Genomic DNA, 12,345 nt, shown 5'->3' on the forward strand with positions numbered 1-12,345 from the left:
TTGGTATTGGCAGAGACACATTTAGTAAACTCTCATGGGAACCTCACACAGGTACCGTAGCAGTTCTTACCCATAAATTAAGAATGGCATTTAAAGGCAGCTTTTTCCTCTCTAGGAGGGTGCCATTCAGGTTTCTCTTGACAAAAGCCTGCTCACCAAACTCCCCAAACAATACAAAGAATGAGCGGGGGAGAAGGGAATTAAAAGAGAGAAAAAGAGAGAACCAGAGGGAAAGAGAGAGATAGAGACCTTATAAATGGATATGACACAGGGTGGCAAGAGAAGAATGAGCCAGAACACTAACAAATATACTGAGGGGCCCACTATGCATGAAGTTTATTGGCAACTAACAATTAATTTTACCTCTTTGAACCATGTTCAAAGAGGGTGTAGCACTAGCCTGCTTACATTGAGGATTTAATGCAGAATGCTGATTTATAATTGTTCTGTGAAATGATAACTTTGAAAATAGTGTAAGTAATACAAAATAAAGCATGACTATTTCTTGACTTTAACCCCAGTCCCCATATTCCAGTAAAAATATCCAGAATCAAATCATTTCCTGAAAACACATTCTAATTGGTTCTGTGATCATCTATTTTGTCAGAGTTGATGAAGGTACTCCACCTGCCTGCCACTTTTCCAGCAGTGAGTCCTCTTCTAACAAAGGATAAAAAATGCAATGACCTCCTCACCTCTTTCCAAATGTATCCTGAGCCTACCTACCATGATGGAAAGACTACTCATATTATAAACAGTTTAGTTATTTTATTTTATATTTCTGTAATTATATATAAATGGAAGAGGTCTGTAGATTTTTAAATCTTATTATATTACTATCTTTCTCGTTTTTTTTGGTATCAGAGTGATGCTAACATCATAAAATGAATTTTGCAGTTTTCAATATTTGTCTATATTTAGGAATAATTTAAAATTAATTGGCCTTTGAAGATCCCAGGATTTGTTTTGTTTTATAGGTAATATTTTTAACACTTTAACCACTTTTAATATCTTATTTAAAAGTTACATAATTTTGTCTTTGGCTACCACTTTAGTTATTTCTTTCCAATTGTTCTCAGATAATTTTGTCAATTTATATTTTTCCTAAATATTTTCATTTCACTGAGGTTTCAAACATACTGGAACATAAGGACACAATTATCTTATAATTTTTATTATCCCTGAATCTATTCTAAAACTCATACTACCATTTCTAATTTTGTTTGTGTTATCCCCTCCCTTTATTGTAATTGGCAAGGTTTTATCAATTAATAAAATAGCTGACAAAATAAATAAGTTAATAACATTATTATACATAATATATATCACATATTATAAATACAAATACATAATATATAAATATAATTTATATGATAAATATATTAAAGTGAAATTTAAAATAAAAGATTTTCCTTATACCCAGAGATTGATTCATCACTTTTACTATCTTTACATTTCTCATTTCTGTTTCTATCTTTAGTATTTTCTTCCTGATTATTTTATGTTTATTTAATTTCGAGAGTTTTACCTTTAATTTATTTGTAGTTATCCTTTCTTTATTCCCCCAAAGAAATAAAATATTTAAGGCTATTACTTCACCTCTGAATATAGCATTGGCTGAGTCTCATAGTCTTGATATGTAGCATTCTCATGTTTATTGCTTATTATATATTATATATTATTTATTGTACACATTTTATTATATATTGCTTGTTGTGTACATTATTCCTCATGCCCTTTGAGCAATACGTTAGCTAAAATACTCTGAAAAGATGAGATAATCTCTTTAAAATACTGTATAATAGCCAGAAGAGAAAAATAACTTCATTTATTCATAAGAACTTTAATTACAACTAAGAGGGGACTTTTCACTATTAACTATTACATATTAGCATCTAAGTTTTTAGTCAAGTAGTTTTCAGCTCTGCCTAAATATACACTGGTGCATATTCTACTTTGATTTCCCGAAGTCAGGGATCAAGTCCTGAAGTATAGAAATTAAGACATTAAAGACTTCAAAGGGTTAGGCACAGTGGCTCACAACTGTAACCCTAGCACTTTGGGAGGCTGAGGCAGGAGGATCACATGAGCTTGGGAGTTCAAGGCCAGCCTGAACAACAGAGTGAGACCTCCCAATCTCTCCAAAAAATTTAAAAAATTAGCTGGGTGTGATGGCATGTTCCTGTGGTCCCAGCTACTCGGGATGCTAAGGCAGGAGGATTTCTTGAGCCCAGAAGGTTGAGGCTGCAGTGAGCTAAGATCATGCCATTGCACCCCAGCCTGGGGAACAGAGCAAGACCTTGTCTCAAAAAATTAAAAAAAAAAAAAAAAGGAAAAAAAAAACTCAAAGAGAATGTTCGATGTATAAAACTACTAATGGAAATAAAAAATAATGTATCAGTACTTTTCACATATTCTTCAATAAAGTTGTCTTCAATAGAAGATCTATAGAGAAGAGCAACAGAAAAAAAGAGAAAGGAACCGTGAAATGAAGGTCTGTGTTTCCTGTGGCCAATTATGCAAAATGATAGACATTGCTTCACAATCGGTTGTTAAAAAATATGTGCATTCCTATGCATTTTTTTATTTTCCACTTTCCTTCCTCCCTTCTTTCACTTCCTTTCTTCCTTTTCCTTCATCTCTCCATCCCTCCTGCCCTCCTTCAATAATGCTCACAAACCACTCTTTAGTGACGAGAGCTGACATTCTTTTATTGGATTTGGGGTCTGATTTATGTAAAAGAATCAGCAGTGCCCACCTCTCACTCACAATCTGCTACTATTCTAGTCAGAAATCATCTCTGTTATCCTGCGGGTGGAATGGAATTTCTCTTTTTCTCCACATAAATTCCCTATCTTCACAGCATCACAATCCAACTGGAAAGCAGGTAATCTTCTTTCCATCTCTCTTTGAGCTGATTGTTATAAAATATGAAAAATTAGTACAAAACATTTAAACTGCTTTAGAAACCTTGAAAGAAATATTAAACAATTAGTTAAAAATAATTGCTTAATTGCAATGTGTCAGGGAACCAAATGGCACTAGGCACAAAAGTAACTGCTTAGGAATAGAACCCCTGTGAAAGCTAAGCAGAGGCTGGGTAGAAAGTGGGAAGCAGATGGCATGGCCACTTCAACCATGCACCTGTACCATGTTCAGAGCCTCTCAGGGCAGGCCACAGAGGAGAGTAATGAACTCCATTTTACAAATGGAGACGATGAACATTAGAGAGAGAAAATGGCTTTCCCAAAAGTCAGAGCCCTGATTTGTGTCCACCTCTTCAGTTCCCCAAACAGCCCCACCACATCACAGTTGCACCCTGCTGCCTTCTAAGGGTCTGCTCCAGCAGAAAAGATCGAATCACCGTCCCCTTGTGCAGATGCACTTCTCTGCTTGTAGACTTTTGGACTGATGAACTGCTCTCTCCTCACTTTGTTCTGTGTGTCTAAATTCCACACATTCTTCAGGGAGGAGGCTGTCTCACCTCTGCCACCTGTCTTTCCCTAGAACTTCATCCTTTTATATTCTTCCCTCATTGTGCCTGGGGCACTCAACTAGCAAGGAACCGCAAATGCGGGTTTGACTTATGATTGACTATAAGCTGGTCCAGGGCAGGAGCTGTAGGTTCCTTGCAGAGCATAGGACCAGTGTGTCAACGGAGTGGTATACCACAAATCTCAGATGATTTTAGCTATTGAAGAGGACCTTGTGAGAAGAAAAGAGAACACCAAAAGTCAGAGAAACCAAGAAGCCACTGAGCTCCACTAACTACACTCTGTCAACTAAGATAGCCTATCGGGTAGGAATGTTGAGGAAAATGTTCAGGGGCAAATATTCTAAGACACTATCTTAAGAATTCACTGCCAATAAACTATTGTCTCTGTAAAATTCTGACGCTTACACTTGCATCTTTATCCCACAGAAATATATTGCCTGATGTCAACAAAAGCTTCCCTAAATGATTATTCCCAAGCAATTAGTAGCTTCCTATTAATTGGTTGGATTTTGATAATTTAGTCTGGAAATTTTATTAGGATCTGAAATTTTCTTTAGGGTGATGTTTTTTCCACCGTGCTCTGAATTTTCCAATTTTACGTAGCTATTTAAATCAATATTTCAATGCTTATGTAATATTTAAGGACTGCATCATTGTTTTACTTTTCCCCATAAAACAGTAACTCTCTTGTACTTTTAGAGTATCTACAATACATATTAGTTGTATGGGGTATCCGATTTATTTCCTTTCTTACTGAATACAAGAAGAAAGTTTTCACTAATTTTCTAAAATTGTAATTGCCACATAGCCATGACTAAATATGCCACAAATTTACACAACACTTAGAGAGCCTGTCCTATGTCTGCCTTTCCAATCTGCCCCAACCCTTATTTTACTGTTATATGAAACACATTTGTTTTGACGAGCTTCCGACATCTCTCTAGTTTGTATTGTCCTTCTTCCATGTCTGTGTATTGTTCACAGGCAGGGAATCTAATTCCCTAGGAAGCATATTATTTGAAACTTACCATCTGTATATGCCACAAAGTTTAATTTTTTTCTAAATTTCCTCCCATCCTCTTTGTCAATACTTATTTTTAAAAGACATTATTGCCCTCCAGGTGTCCAAATTTTCTTCTCATTTTTCTCTTAAAAACTGACTTAAAGCAGGAAGTCAATATCTCAGCCATCATTAATTTCACACCCTTCTCTTATTTATTCAGTAGTCTTTTTCTCGAGGATCACTTTTTTCTCGATACATTTATAAAAGATCTCCTTACTCCATTTAACCTCTTTTACTAGCAATATCTCATTTTCCACTTTAGCACTCCTTATCTTTTCCTTAGTAACTTTAAGTTGTTCTGTCTATTTTTACATAGTTCTTGCCATCTCCACTCTCAGGGCAATTGTCCTGTTACACACAGATCTTGAGGAGCCACTGCGGATAACAGACTGTCTTTTTACTAGATGCCCAGAGGCAGAAGGGCCCTGCAGTCCCTGTGTTCTGCCCAGTTCTCTCACTTGGCCAGTGCAATGGAGGCTTTTACACTTTAATTGTATTGTTTTAGCCTACTTCACACCTATCTACAATTGCAAATCTTAATACTTACTCCCCTTGCATCATCCATATCAGATTTCCTTCCAATCTCTTGTCTTCCAGTGAGGAATAGTACTTTGTAGTATCATTATCAATGATAACATTTCTAAATAGGCCGCGGGCAGGGTGGACATGATTTACTCTATTAGGCCCAGGTAATTTGCATACTGTTAAGTGATTTGCATGCTGGCAGATCCTAGAACCAGGTTTCAGAGACTTCCCACATTTCTCTCTTAATCACAAGGTGTAGCTTATTTTCACTCCCTATAAAATTATCCTTTATTTTCCTCTCTCATACCATTCTCTCCCACTGGAAATAATACATACTAACATAAGCATGTCATTGCAAGATATTCTCTACCTTCTGAGCTAATGTTCTCTTTGGCATAATTCATCATCCTCTCTGATTTTTCAGAGCTGGTGACAATGGTGACACCCCTAATATCTGAATGATGTCCTTCATAAATATTTTGCTGAGTGATTGATAGCTCCTCTAGTTATTTTTCTCACACCTCTTCCCCTCAGCATATAACAGATGGGATTCCATCATCAGAAGCAGATGTTGTGGAAAGAGTATCAGGGGCCCAGAAGCCCTAATTCTATCCCGAGTTCTTCCATTAACTACCTCCACTGCCTCCACAAAACACTTAACCTCTCTGGGCCTCGATTTCCGTGTCTGTAAATTGAAGTTGAAAACATCTTCTTCATGGGGTACTAAGGTGATCAGAAAAGATATATACAGAAAGTGTTTCCTACTATAAAGTAGTTTGATACTTGAATTTTTGATATCTCTTTGCCAGATTGTGCTAACTTTTCATAATCAAATTAAATATGCATTATTTCTGTTTTACCCATGTCCCGTATTAGCTGTTCATAACAATAAACAAACAAACACACTTTTAGGAAGGTCAGTTACAATGTGAGAAATTCCTAATGGTGAATTTTCAGTTGCTAAACCAAAGGATAATTTTAACCACTCCCACCTCAGTCTCAAACCATGTCTCATTAGCAACCACATTCTCTCCGTTTATTTATGTAAGTTAGGAGAGGCCCTGCAGGGAGAAGCAGAGCTCTTGTTTGATTTTTGACTGGGCTTCATTCATTGAAGTAAGATGTCAGGGCTGCCTGTGGATCTGGAAAGCATTTTGGAAGTAAGAAGCAGACAAATGTAAATCTTTTAAACCCCTATGATAAGCAAACTCTCCTCAGTTCAACATATAAATATAAACACTAAATCAAATCAGATGCTTATACATTTTTTAATCCTATCATAAAACATTTTGTTTTGACAGCTTGGTAATGTAAAGTAGAAACACCGACAGCCAAAAGAATCCGCTTCTTTGCTTGCCTACTACCTGAAAGTCTAGTCTTGCCTGTATATAAATAGGAAAAAAAATGTATGTTTATGTAAAGGGAAACACTGATTTACTAGAACTGATTGCTTCATAGTCTAATTACTTTTCAACTGGCTGTTCCAAATTAAGATGTCATTGATGGCTTTTGGTGATATATTTCATTTTAAGCAAATTTATTCTATAATAGAGAACATCATAATGGGAAGCAGAGTTCCTACTCTTCCCTCCTCTTTGTAGCCTGATATCTTGACAAGTAAATTAAATTTAGCAGTTAAAATGCTTCCATTAGTAATTTTATTAAGTTAATTAAAGAATCTCTCTTTCTGAATTTTAACTACCTTCCTTTCAGAACCATGTTGATTTCTTTTTTCTTTTTTTAATTTCATGTATTTAGGGACTGTGATATATTCTAGGACCAATCAACAACTCTATCAGTATTGTATTCCTGTGGCCAAGATGCTACCAAGCAAATCAAGGAAAGAGCAGAAATAGCCTAAAAGCCTTTGAAAGAGATGGTCTGTTTCCTCTCACAGAAGAACTAGGGTTTTAATATCTTCTTTAAAAAAAAAAAAAAAGAGGAAAAAGAGGGTGGAGGAAAAAAAGGAAAAGGAAAATATACTTTTGAGAATATCTTTTTTTTTTGTAAATGGCAGAACTACTAACTAGTGTCGCCATACCTACAGGATAAATTGAAAGTAGTTCAAGTAGGTTCAGTGATAGATGGAAAGAGAAAAAAAAAATCCAACCCTTTTTCTTATTCAGTAATACAAGTATGCAAGTAGTACTGAGCAAGATACTGAAGTTGGCAAAGCTCATGTTAAATGAAATCTTGGGCCCTCTCCAGGGAGTGGCGTTTTAAAATAACCTGAATATTTGTAAGAGACTTAGGGTGAAAACGAGTTGTCTCGTGGCCCATTGCCTGTTTCTTGTGGGAGGTGTTCCTAAACTCAGGAATTATGGAAAGTATTTTTAGAGCTGGAAGGGAGCAGAGAGGAAGTTTTATCTTATCCTTTCATTTTAAAGATGAGGAAACTGAGGGCCAGGGATTAACAACGCTGCCACCACCAATAATAATCCTAGCAGCTGTAACCATGGTGGCTAATATTGGTTGAGCTTAGTACTGTGAAGCGTTGCATACAGCATTTAATTAAAAAAAAAAAACCCACAAGGGAGATTCTTCTAATGTCTCAACTGTATAGATACAAGAAACAATGCCTGAAGAAGGTTAAATAACCTGTGCAAAATCTGTGACTCCCTAGTCCCATATCCCTAATTAGAGCACGTCATTACTTTAGATGAGTGACTTGGGGTCCTGCAACTAGTTTGTGATTCCTCCAAGGCTAAAGCTGAGGGCAGCTCCTTCTCAGCTCTGTACTTTATAAAACTAGGCCATATGAAGAGAACTGGAAAACCAGTGGTCAAGCAGAGGCTTAGGCATTGAGAAGACACTATGATTTCTTTTAAAAAGAATCCCATTGCCAGAGTACCCAGTGAGATATTTGCTTTGTGGGTGAAACCTTATCAAAGGCTGCACCCATGTGTTCAGACCTGAAGTGACATTTCATTGAAAATTGGGGGATTCTATCCTTTACTCATTCATCGAAGAAATAAAGGAAAGCCAAAAATACAGTCCATGGCAATTACTATTAATACCTCCCATCATCTCTCATTTTCTAATACCCTGCTTTTGTGAATAGCTCACTCTGTGAGCTCACATGTTCACTGTTCAAACTCCATCATCTCTCCCCAAATCACTCCCACCATCTCCTAGAATTCTCATGCCACATCCTCACTCACTGGAGTCTCTCCACACTTACACCTCGGGTATTAGCCACCCAACCCCCATTCTGCCTTTTTATTCTGGAGGATTGAATGCCTTTCATTGCTATATTCCAAACTCACTGCTTTCCTCATGAGAGTAGGACACCATGGCTTTTGTTCCTTCTATTCTTTCCCAATTCTTCAGATTCTGCTTCATACAAGCCCCAGAATGAATCTGGCAACTCATAGGCCCTTCCAGGCAGGACAGAAAAGATGAAGCCAGAAATTATTTAATAGGCCAGAAGAGAGAAACAACTGAGACTGAGATATTAACTGCAGGTGTAAATATATATATACGCACACAATGTATGTGTATATGTGTATGTATAAACACACACACGTACATATTCATTTTTCCCTCTTTTCTTACTGAAAAAAGCTAAGATGGCAAGTACCTACTCCAGATGATCTTTTTATATTCTGGGAAGCCCAATCCACTTTCTTTATTTTTTTTCCTCAAACAACAAGATAAAAAGGATTTAAAGGCTTTATTGCCTTTTGCTCCTTATTTGATCCTTTGTAATCAGGAGGTAGGTTTTCAAGATGGTGCACCAGAATTTCTGAAGCATAATAAATTATCAAATGTTCCCACAGATGCTTTTTGTGGAGGATGTTTCCTTTACTAAGCAAGCCCACTCCTCCGAAATAATGTTTTTAGAAAGAATCTGGCATTCTGCAATATTTCTATAATTGATAGCTAGACAGACAGGCCCAGAATAGGCCGGATCATTCAGTTTTTTTTTGTTGTTTGTTTTTTGTTTTTTTTTTTTTTTTGCTGATTATATAAAAGACCCTCTGTCCTCTGACCTTTGCCTGAGAAAGAATATTACCTTAAGGCCATATGAATATTTTCTATATATCTGGCCATAAAGAAAAGATGTTTTCATACAAAATTTACCTCTTACTTGCTTCATATCCTGCCATTCACATTGCAGCTACTCTTTGGTGAAGATCTTTTTCAATTATTTTGGGGAGCTTGTTGTTTTTTAATGTAGGGTTCAAGTCCTGTAGTGAAATCTGTTTCATATTTGTAATCAGTTTTCAGCTCCTGGAAGAATCCCAAATTGGTAAGTCTCTGTAAGTGAAAAAGAAAAAAAAACAGAATGTAGTTATGCAACCTGAGTTTATAGACGATGAGAGAAGATAACTCAAAGAAGGATTGGCAAAAATAAACATTATGTCCTCTTCTTCCATCCCAGACATTCTGGCTCAGACTTCAACCTGGATAGTGATCAATTAAATGTATAGAACCACAAAAGAGCCATCTGGATCCTGAAACTGTGTGGCAAAATCTCTATTATTTGTCACGTAAAAGGAAGAATAAGTGATTTTGAAATAAAACACCAAAGAAAGATGTACTGAGTTTGATGCAGGAGTAGATGTAGCTGGCCACAGTTGTGAAAGATTCAATAAGCTTCTTCTTACTTGTCCTTCACCCTGGAGGCTTCTGAAGAGGCCTGAATATCTGGCTTAAAGTGAGTGATGCTACTTGAAATGAAAAGCAAGGCGATTGCAAATCACTCTTCTGCACAGGCTTGGAATAAGCTATGGCATGGCTGATGAACAGATTCAGGTATTTAAGTGAGTGTGATTTCCAAGCAACAATTTCTAAACCCCACACTGTTGTTGACCTCCATCACGTGATTGGACATGTTTATGAAAGTGCATGTGGTAGAATGAAATGCACTGAGAAGAATACTGAAGTCATTTTTCAATAGCACAGCAATATTACTGCAAAACGAAGCCACATTACTCCAACGAGCAGTGGAGTCCAGCCTCACACACTTCCTCTGCTTAACAGTCTGAGTCCACTCTAGAAAAGGACCTTTCCACTTCAGGAAAGAGGCTCTGGGTTTGGTTGGAAGAAAGCTAATGAGGTAGGTAATCCAATGTGTGTGCTCAGGTAAAGTCAAAACCTATGAAAAGACTTGAATAAATGGCACCAGCCTATACTTTTGTCTTTTCCATTTTTTCCTCTCTTTCTTTCTTTCTTTTTCTTTTTTTTTTTTAGGCATAGATGTAAGGAAGATGAAAGGACCCAAAAACAATTTTTTTTCTCTCTGATCTAATTGGACAGAAAGCAAAACCACAGTACCCAGTCAGCAGTCGTTTAAACCAAACATATCTAATTGTACATTTAAAAATATGATCTACAATTTTCTGTTTAATTAAATCGCTAAAAGTCTTCTGTAAAGGTGAAAATCTTCTCTTGCACACTGATGGTATATAATCTGCTCAGACTTCCTGCTCAAGATATTTACTTCTGCAAAAATTAAAAGTATAATTTATTTATTTATTTTGAGGCAGAGTCTTGCTCTATTGCCCAGGCTGGAGTGCAGTGACACAATCTTGGCTCACTGCAACCTCTGCTTCTTGGGTTCAAGCGATTCTCCTGCCTCAGCCTCACCAGTAGCTGGGATTACAGACATGTGCCACTACCCCCAACTAGTTTTTGTATTTTTAGTAGAAATGGGATTTTGCCATGTTGGCCGGGCTGGTCTCGAACTCCCGACCTCAATTGATCCACACACCTCATCCTCCCATGGTGCTGGGATTACAGGTATGAGCCACTGTGCTCAGCCAAAAGCAAAAATTTTTGATGTCTAGGAGGCACCTCTAAAAAGTTTATTGTAAACTAAATCAAATATTTTCACTGAACTTCTTGAACATTTTTAGAGAGAAAATCAAAATCCTACTGATAATGAAAGACTGTTTTTTGTGATCACTAAAGCAACTGCTGTCTCTGATCCGATCCCACCTTCTCTCTAATGCCCATCAGCTGTATTACTGGGGAATTGGCTTCATTTGCTCCTAAGATTATATTCTGTGATATATTTCATATATATATAGTTCTACTTAGTCTAGTCAAGTCTATTTCCATTTGAACCACTGGTAAAGAACCAGTGTTGATAATAGCCATTAGTTAGAGCAAAGAAATCTACAATCATCGCCGTTCCAACTGTTGGCAACTTAGAAGTAAAATCTTTCACATAGTGATTTATATACATATCTTCTGACGATAAGAAACCCCAAGGCAGACACCATCTTATTCATCTTTAAATCACTACAGCAACTGCCATAATATTTGGTATATTGGTCTTAAATTGTAAAAATAATTGAATGAATGAATAAATAAGAGAATTAATATTTAAATGTGGACACTGATTATTTGTGCTATAGTCATACCACACTGAGAACTGTCTGGAAGAGTTTTCAGAGAGCGACAGAGAAAAATTGGCTGACTATTCCTGGAGAACACGTTGACTGTTTGTTGGATGAAGACAGTTCACCAAGAAAGCAGATTTTGACCCTTCAAGAACTTGAATGTGATGATGAGTTTATGACAGTTCTAAAAGCCAACATACGGTTGGTGGCCAGATTGTGGTTCTGGACTCAGAGGCTTCCATTTGGAAGGCAGACAAGCATTTGAATTATGGGTCTAATGAAAGTGTCAATAGCGATTCTGTTACTGGAGGAGCCGTAAAACCCTGCTTAATGAACTAGGCAGGGACACAAAAACACAATGGTCTAAAATGTACTGTATGAGAAAATGATAATTAGTCCAGATTTCATGTATAAGATAAAATGCATAGGGATGATATTACCACTGAGCAATATTATAGCCCTTCAGGGGACTCTTTTGTTAACAGGGTTTGGCTCAGCTTTTTCTATCCTCCTCGTATGAATGGAGATGCACTATACAACCATGAACTGTGAGTTAGGGAAAGAATTCCTATCATAGATGCTGACAAACATCTAAAATTCAAGACAATAAGAGGGTTCTAGCCTCATTAAAGCTTCACTCTTCTTTGGGAGGATTTAGGCCATAGGGGGTGATAAGCCAAATAGTTTCTCACAGAAAAGGAATGGGGGTTAAAGAGAAGGTGATTCTCTAATCTTGCAGTCTACTTTACTAGACCACCAAACATCAAGTGGTGGGCAAGGGTCACTCACTTCCACACTGTACTCAGAAGCTATTGAGGTTGCTCTGAGCACAGAAGAGAGCAGTAACCTTGGAGTCAGGGGGCTGAGGTTCTAATTTTAGCTCTACACTAACTCTGAGTGTGAACTTTCTC

At 36.9% G+C, this 12,345-nt stretch overlaps 1 long non-coding RNA gene across 1 annotated transcript in view; it reads right to left on the reverse strand.

The window, feature by feature from the left end:
* LOC100612368 (uncharacterized) overlaps positions 1-12,345 on the reverse strand; it is a 564,878-nt gene that overhangs the window by 133,846 nt on the left and 418,687 nt on the right. The window contains exon 3 of the long non-coding RNA XR_001715786.4: positions 9,168-9,344. This is a non-coding gene — a long non-coding RNA (uncharacterized LOC100612368). The remainder of the gene's footprint in view (positions 1-9,167; positions 9,345-12,345) is intronic.

The sequence above is a fragment of the Pan troglodytes genome, chromosome 12 (genome assembly GCF_028858775.2).
Source record: "Pan troglodytes isolate AG18354 chromosome 12, NHGRI_mPanTro3-v2.0_pri, whole genome shotgun sequence".
Taxonomy (NCBI): Eukaryota; Metazoa; Chordata; class Mammalia; order Primates; family Hominidae; genus Pan; species Pan troglodytes.